Source organism: Convolutriloba macropyga, chromosome 8 (genome assembly GCF_964194025.1).
Source record: "Convolutriloba macropyga chromosome 8, txConMacr16.3, whole genome shotgun sequence".
Lineage (NCBI taxonomy): Eukaryota > Metazoa > Xenacoelomorpha > Acoela > Convolutidae > Convolutriloba > Convolutriloba macropyga.
Window position 1 is genome coordinate 53,159,019 of NC_134475.1, and position 7,645 is coordinate 53,166,663.

Genomic DNA, 7,645 nt, shown 5'->3' on the forward strand with positions numbered 1-7,645 from the left:
AGGGCTGATGAGACTGTAAATTTGACGAATGACTGGCGATGACAGTTGGATCTAATTTATTATTTTATAACAAGGAAACTCGGTAATGTGCGTTCGCACATAATTTTCCTATCCCGCTAATCCACATTTTTCACTTACCAAAAAAGAAATTTTTTAAAAAAATGCGGAATTCGCATATCGTCCAACAAACCATTAATGTGGCAAGTAGAAGAAAGAGATAAAAGCCAGACTAAAAAAATTTATTGCACCTCAAAAGAAAATTTGTGTGACCTGTCCTTCAACTTGCTATCGAGTCGACACTATAGTGTAATGACAAAGTTCAAAGGTACGTTTCCATTTTTGCAAAAAAACAATTTCAAAGAGATTAAAAACTAAATAGCTAATAGCCTTAGCCTGTATATATCACAAGGGTACAAAAACCAACATATACTAGCAAAAACAAAAAATTCATTTAATTTCTGCAAAAAAAACTTCTGTTCAATCAGAACATTAACGTTCACTCAGAACAACAAAATTTTTATTTGCAATTTTTTAAATGTCAATGGACTTTCAGATTAATTCGATAAGATGAAAAGAAAACACAACACCTCAAAACGGGGGAGAGAAAACAAAGTTCAAAATCTTTTCATGAAAACTCTTAGCTTGCTAGCCAAAATTCATAATCCAAAACGGGGTTATAAAGATCAAATTGTAGTTCACTGCATAAATTTGTTGATCCATTTTCCAAATGACAAGCTATAAGATGCCAAAAAAAGAAATAGGCAAAGCTCAGAAATCCAATGATTATTTTGAAAACATGTGTTTTCAAAACTTATAAAAAACATAATCTTTCTAATAAAACTATAGACAGATTATCTTGCAATTACTTAGGAAACCAATTGTCGTTGTTATTAGTGAGTCTAACCGATGGGACTTTAAACCAACAGCTAATAAATGCAGGACTCAAATTTTCACAAACAGTTAATTTTACAAAATCACATTTTAAAAAGCCGTTAATTTATTAAGTGCGAGAAAACTAAGTCATTATGTTTGTCTCAATATACTGTGTCTAAGAACTATTGCGAGATCAACACGTAAAACCAGCAGAGAAAATTAGGTTTAGTCCAACAAAAAATCCGATGAGACTTGGCAATATAATGTCTGTTGATAAAATGGAGCGAAACTGTAAGTCAAGAAAAAGTGACAAAAATGGAAATTTAGTCAAAAATTGAAAAACCGTTTTCTTAAATAAAATACTGAAAGTCAAAAAACTTTTGCTATCAACTTAAAACGTTTGTTATATTCATTTTCGCATCTAAACGAAGCCATTGAGAATTTTCATTACCAAATATATGACATACGGCAACGACAAAACAGACAATTAGGGGAAAAGATAGCAGCCCCTAAAACCATAAGCTATTCTCGAAAAAAACGTTGAAAAAAATCAAATAATCTTTTTCTAACATTGTGCCATATTTTGATTGGACTTCTGATCAATATGGTAATTTGAAGAGGGAACACAAAACCTCAAAAAAGGGTAAGTATTCAACCAAGCCACTAAAACTTTATGAAAACTCTTTGTATCAAAACCAAGAATCCCTAACCAAAACCGTCATAAAGATTTTTTATTAACTCAGACAAAAACACTTCAACTTTCTTTAGAAACAACAATTCATTTAAAGTTTACAAAACCAGTTCTTCTAACCCATAATTACAATTAGCATTTCCCTTAAAACAAATCATATTTTCATTGACCATCTACATTGTAAAAAAGATGTTTCCTAATTTGAAATGTGACTGGAGATTCCTGTTCATAATTTCATTTAACAAACATTAAAGCCGAAACATTTTTAAAAAACAAGCTGAAATAAAATTGAAAAAATTGTTGCTTGTAAGAATCCGTGACTAGATCAGAACTGGCCATAAAATTGCTGCGTTTCTAATGAAAACACCAAGCTTTCCCATATGTTTTTAACTTAGACCATTTGTTATGATTCATTTTAAATGATAAAGGATTCATTTTGTTCAATTACTGAAAAAAACTTGCAAAAAAAATGGCAAAGCACTAACTGACAAAAGTAAAGGCACAAAATGCAGTTTTGTATGGAAAATTGCCTGTTTTCGAAGTTGATTGTAGTCAACAAAATTTTGGTCGTTTCTTTTGATTTTTATGTCAATCAACGCCTAACTATCAGAAGATCAATATAATTTTTTCTGGGTAAACTGACAAGCTTACTTACAGAAACAATCCAGACAGAAGTTGGCAGCTTTTAATTTGAGTCCCACGTGAAATCATCTGTTCAACTTTCCCATGCCTTCCTAATGCCTTGTGTTATTGCATTACGAATTCAACAAGTTTATGAGCAAGTTGAACAGTCCAACTTGTTCATAAATTTGTTGAATTCACAATGCAATCTTGCTTAAAATTCAGAAGGAATGAGCAAGTTAAACAGATTTCACTTGGGACTCAAAATAAAAGCTGCTGATGGAAAATGAGCCAACTTCTACCGGGATTGTATCTGTAAGTAATCCTGTCAGTTTACCCAAAAACAGACCTGTAAAACTTCTGATGATTTTGCGTCTATTGAAATAAAACTCAAAAGGATCGACCAGAAATATTTTGCCTAAAAATGACTTCAAAAACCGTGTAAAATTGCCAGCAGTTTATAGATCTCCACATTTGAACAAATTGGGCTAACGAATCATAATTGGCGCCAATTTTGATGATATAATTTAGAAGTTTGAAAAATTTAGCAAAAATTCTGGTTGAAAAACTCGAATACAACGATTGAGCAACTGTCCTCTAACTTTAAAGGAGAAACCAATCAATAACACACCTTTGACAGTGTTAACATTTTAAGCAACAATATGGGAAAGTTCAGCAAACATTACGAAAACTCTGATCAAAAACGGTCGAATGTTCACAAAACTTTAGCCCTCGATCACTTGCTGTAAAGAACGAAATTAAAAAAACTTTTTAATGCATATTCTACGATGAGCGGGCTTTTTAATGATACCAGTCACAATTCTCTGCGATGAATATATATCGATTGGCCAAATTCGACTGAACAAAAAACCTCGCTGAGTATATTGTTCCTCCCTCCCACTAAAGTGGGGTCGGAACAACTATTTTTGTTTGTATATTGGGAGATTTATTATATATTCGAAACAGTCATTTGAATACTTATTTTTATGTGATCATAGATGGACAAGAAAGGCTACATCAGTCTGATCATAGCCTTGAGTGTCGTGTGTGGAGTATTGATAGTGATCATAATCATACTTGATTGCTATCGACGCAGACTTCGCAACAAACGGAAGGCTAAGCAGGATGAAGAGTGGTACTACTTCCCATCTACACCACCTGCTCACATCAGAGAACAGATCCAAGGCATAAATATTGAGTTTTGGTTTTTAAATTCTAACTTTTTGGACCATTTTAAAGAAGCACGTGGAAAGTCCCAGAACAAAATTGACCTCCGACTTTAATGATTAAAAACTTTAGAGTCTCGTTGGCCTCTAAAGTGCGTGAAAATTTGATTATGAGCTCACCAAAGTATTAACAAAAGCCGTCTGGGTGATACAAGCTTGAACAACTGCCATTGCATCATTTCATGCCGGCTCGGCAGAGACTTTTCCACTCGCAGCACGTGTGGCACATGCTCTTTACTGAGGTTTGCATAAGGTACTGGAGATGAGGGCCCAGGTCGAGGTCCAAGACCATAGCAACCTCCGATCAGACCCCGTCTTTAAGCGCACAGGGAGGAAGTTTCGATGGAAATTGAATGGTCTGTATCGCTTATTGAACTCACAAAAGTCTGGACAGTGGCCTGAATTGAGTCTGATCAGAGAAGGCTTTGGTATGGAATGGAAGATTTTTATTTTCGCGGAATTTATAAAAATTATTTTGGGATCTTTTCCGTTTGTGCCCCCCCCCCCCCGTACGTTATGCACACCCCAGTTACAAAGCACGTGTCATTACATAATTAGTATAAAATGGTACGTGCGTCTGGTGGGTGCAAATAATATGAGCCCACTAAGGGGCACAAACGGAAATAATCCATTATTTGATTAACGCGTGTTGGCAACAACCATAAAAAATTGAATTTTGATCAGACCCATTAGGAGCCTGTTGGCTCTGATCAGAACCAAGGAGTCCAGTCACTAACAACGCCGGTCTTCTTCATTACTGCTCTCAAACGAATTTTGTAGCAATTATATCACCAGCTCTTTTCACGCGATTTTTCACCGAGCTGATTTAAACTCTTTTGACATTTTTGTCCAAAAAAAACGGGATAAACAGGCAACGACTGGAGGGCATTAATTTTTGTTAGAGCCCTTCGGTTTACCAAACTCTGTGTATGTGATTTACCGAAACCGCTTTGGAGACATAAATTTATGGTGTGAATGGCGGTTCTTAGAGATTGACCCCCCCCCCCCCACACACACACACACGCACACACACATACACACACACCGGCATTAATTAACACCAGGCCCCCTCCCCATTACACCCCCTCCCCCAAATCAGCCCCCTCCCCCACTTCACCCAGCACATCCCACCCCTTGCACATCGTTCCCTCCCTGTCCCGCCTCCCACCTCGCTTGCTTTCAATTAAGCTAAAGCTGGCCTCAATTTTCCACTAAAATTAGCGAAATCTTTTCAATTCAAATTTACTTTTTTGCTGGTTTTACCTCCGTCACAATTTTTTTTAAATGTAATAGATTTATACCAAAATTTTAGATTTTAGTCACTGTTTTTCGTTAATTTTTTCGCTAATCCGATAAATTTGAGCGCTTTATGGTTCGAAGAGAGACCAAATTGGGCGCAACTGGGACTGATCAGAGGTTATCAGAGTCTGATGAATGACAGTCAGAAACGCAGGAAAAACTGATCAGAGGGACTTCGATCACTCTGAAGTATGTTCAGTGGTCTGGGTGAAGTCTGGGCTAAGGATGCTGATTAATTCTGTTCAGTGGTTGCTTTGGCCTGGGATAGTTGGATCAGAGATAACTTCGAGAAATTTTCCGGTGCTCAAATAATTTTGAGCGCACGAAAGTCTGATCAAAGTTAACTATGGTCTGGGACGATACGATCAGAGGCAACTATAGTAAAGACGGACTGATCAGAGGTCGTTTTTATTTGGGACCTCAAATTGGGGGGGGGGGGGGGGGCACAAACATAGAAGATGGAAAACACAATTTATCTACACTAAAAATTGTCAATAAAATTTTTGAATAAAATTAGAATCGCATTGACACGACAGTTCATTAAAATATTGAGCTGAATCCTTTAACGGTATAAAAGCTTTTCTATATTATCACATTTTCTACTTACTACATTTGTATTTTCTACATTTCTATATAGTTTTCCCATATTTTTTCCTGGATACTTGAAATCTTACTCGAAGTTTCTGCTGTTGATGGACATTAAAGCTGAATATATGTGTAAATTCTGTGTTTGTCGACCACTTTTAACAAATTTGTATGAATCAAATTATATACATGTCCTTTCTGTCATTTGTTAAATGAATAAAACAAAATTTTCATGTGTGTTTCTGTTCTTTATTGTATCCTCAATATCTTGCATTGTTTTACTTCAAAGTTAGAAGTTTCGAAGTTTTACTTCTTAAAAAAAAACATGCTAAGTCAGCTATTGATTGTTGCCCGAATCTCAGTAAATATTCCGGAATTTCAATCGCTTCTGATCAGCGGTTCGTGCCTTCCAAATAGTATTTCATGGAGTTTAACCCAGATGAATGATGAATAATAACGACTTTGTGCATTCGATTATTGATTATTATACACCATAATAGCCCCCAGACCCCAACTCAACTCCCCCCCCCCCCCCCCCCACAAACTCAAAACTGGTCTGAAGTAGAAGTCTAAGCTACTTCAATTAGGGTACGAAATCAAATCTTCTTTAAGAATATGGATCTTCCTCACAAACTTTTAAATCCAATTTCTTCAACCGCTTTCTTCTACTCTGAATCAAAGCAGAATTAGAATTTTTAACAAGTTTGCAGTTAGTATTGTCTACTCAAGTGTTTCATTCAAATATCAAGTAATGATGTAGTGATAAAACATCGACGTAAATTTACATGTCACAGTATGTAACAGCAGGTAGTCTATGCTGAAAAATCAGAACTCAAGAACTCTTTCCATACTTTTTCACTAGGAAAGTCTAAACATCGCAAAAAGAAACAACATGCTGGACACAAGAGCGACGGGGAACTGTCCGACAAGACACCAGAGAAGAGCGGTGACAGTTCAGAAGATCCCTCTCGCAGTCATAAAGTGCACAGAAAAGTTAAAAGAGCTAAAGATCCAGAATCGTCACAGAAACTGAATACTGAGGAATCTAAAGGGACTGATGGTTTAGACAATGGTCAACATCGAAGCAAGGGAAGAGCTGAACATCAGGGTCCTTCAGTAGACCCGCAAACCGAGGAACCCAAGGAAAACGACCCATTGAACGACTGATTTGGGACCTCTGCACGAGATGCATCTGTTATCTGTTAAACATTCTAAGGATATGTTTCCTTGAGTACCTAAAAGTTTTATATTTTACCGATTGAAAAAGATGGTAATATTAAATAATTTATGACGAATTTTAACCCATTTTTCTCTTTTTATCATAATCAAACGTTCCATGATAAGATATTGTATTTAACTTTGTGGCCTTAATTTGACGTTAATCCGTTTCAACCGATTATTTTGTTCGACCTGTCAATTTTATGATCGTTAAGCAAATTATGAATTTTGGGATGAGTTTGATCTTTCCATAAAAATTGAGGAGGGTTGTCTCAGAAGTTGAGATCTTAGTTTGGTTAAGAACAGCAAAATCACCAATACAATTACAATTTCGATGAATTATTGAAGATAATTTTCATAGCTGAAATTTTTCGTTTTTTCATTGTACATTTCACCCTTAGAAGACAAATGTCACCGCCAGCTTTCTATTGCCCTTTCGGCGTACCTATAACTTCTTATACTCGAAATTCTCTAATAATGAAAAGTCTAGTTATTAATGACCTTAATTATTAAAATAAATATAAGGAATCATGCTGCTAATTAGATTTCTTTTTAAATATTCTCCCTAGTTTTTTCGATATCACTCAGACAAAATGTTTGCCACATTTGTACTTTATAAACGGAAACAGATCCTATGCTCTTCATAAGCAACTGCTATTCGTAAAGTTTGTAAAATATTATACTAATACATACTCTCTTGGTACCGCTAAACTGCTCTTAGATTTATCACTGAATTCAATATTGCTCACCTTCGGTTGAATCGGTATAAAAACTAGTGCCGAATGTTCACCTCAATGTCAATACCCAGGTTGAGGTCCCAGACGGAAAGTCGATATGTCCAGACCCAGATGAACGCACGACGGGGGTGTCGTGCGTTCAAATTTACATGGTCTGGAAACAAGGAAAAACGCACGAAAGTCTGGACATGAACGGACGAAACGCACCCCGCCATATAAATGAAATTGGTTGAATGAGCCAAAAGAATTGTACGAAACGAGCTTGAACATGAGAAAAGGAACATGACTAATATTTCACTTTCTTTTCAGCTGGTTCTGACCGGATACGATAGATATTTTGAACTGAATTCTTTCAGTTTTCAGCTTACATGCTGCCGATTTCTCGAAACAGATAA

General features: G+C 35.9%; 1 long non-coding RNA gene across 1 annotated transcript; it reads left to right on the forward strand.

Annotated features, from left to right (window-relative positions):
• The first annotated feature begins 3,445 nt into the window (after positions 1-3,445).
• Positions 3,446-6,558, forward strand: LOC142344182 (uncharacterized). The gene is made up of 3 exons (XR_012759251.1): positions 3,446-3,664; positions 4,836-4,899; positions 6,158-6,558. It is a non-coding gene; the product is annotated as an uncharacterized LOC142344182 (long non-coding RNA).
• Positions 6,559-7,645: the final 1,087 nt, after the last annotated feature.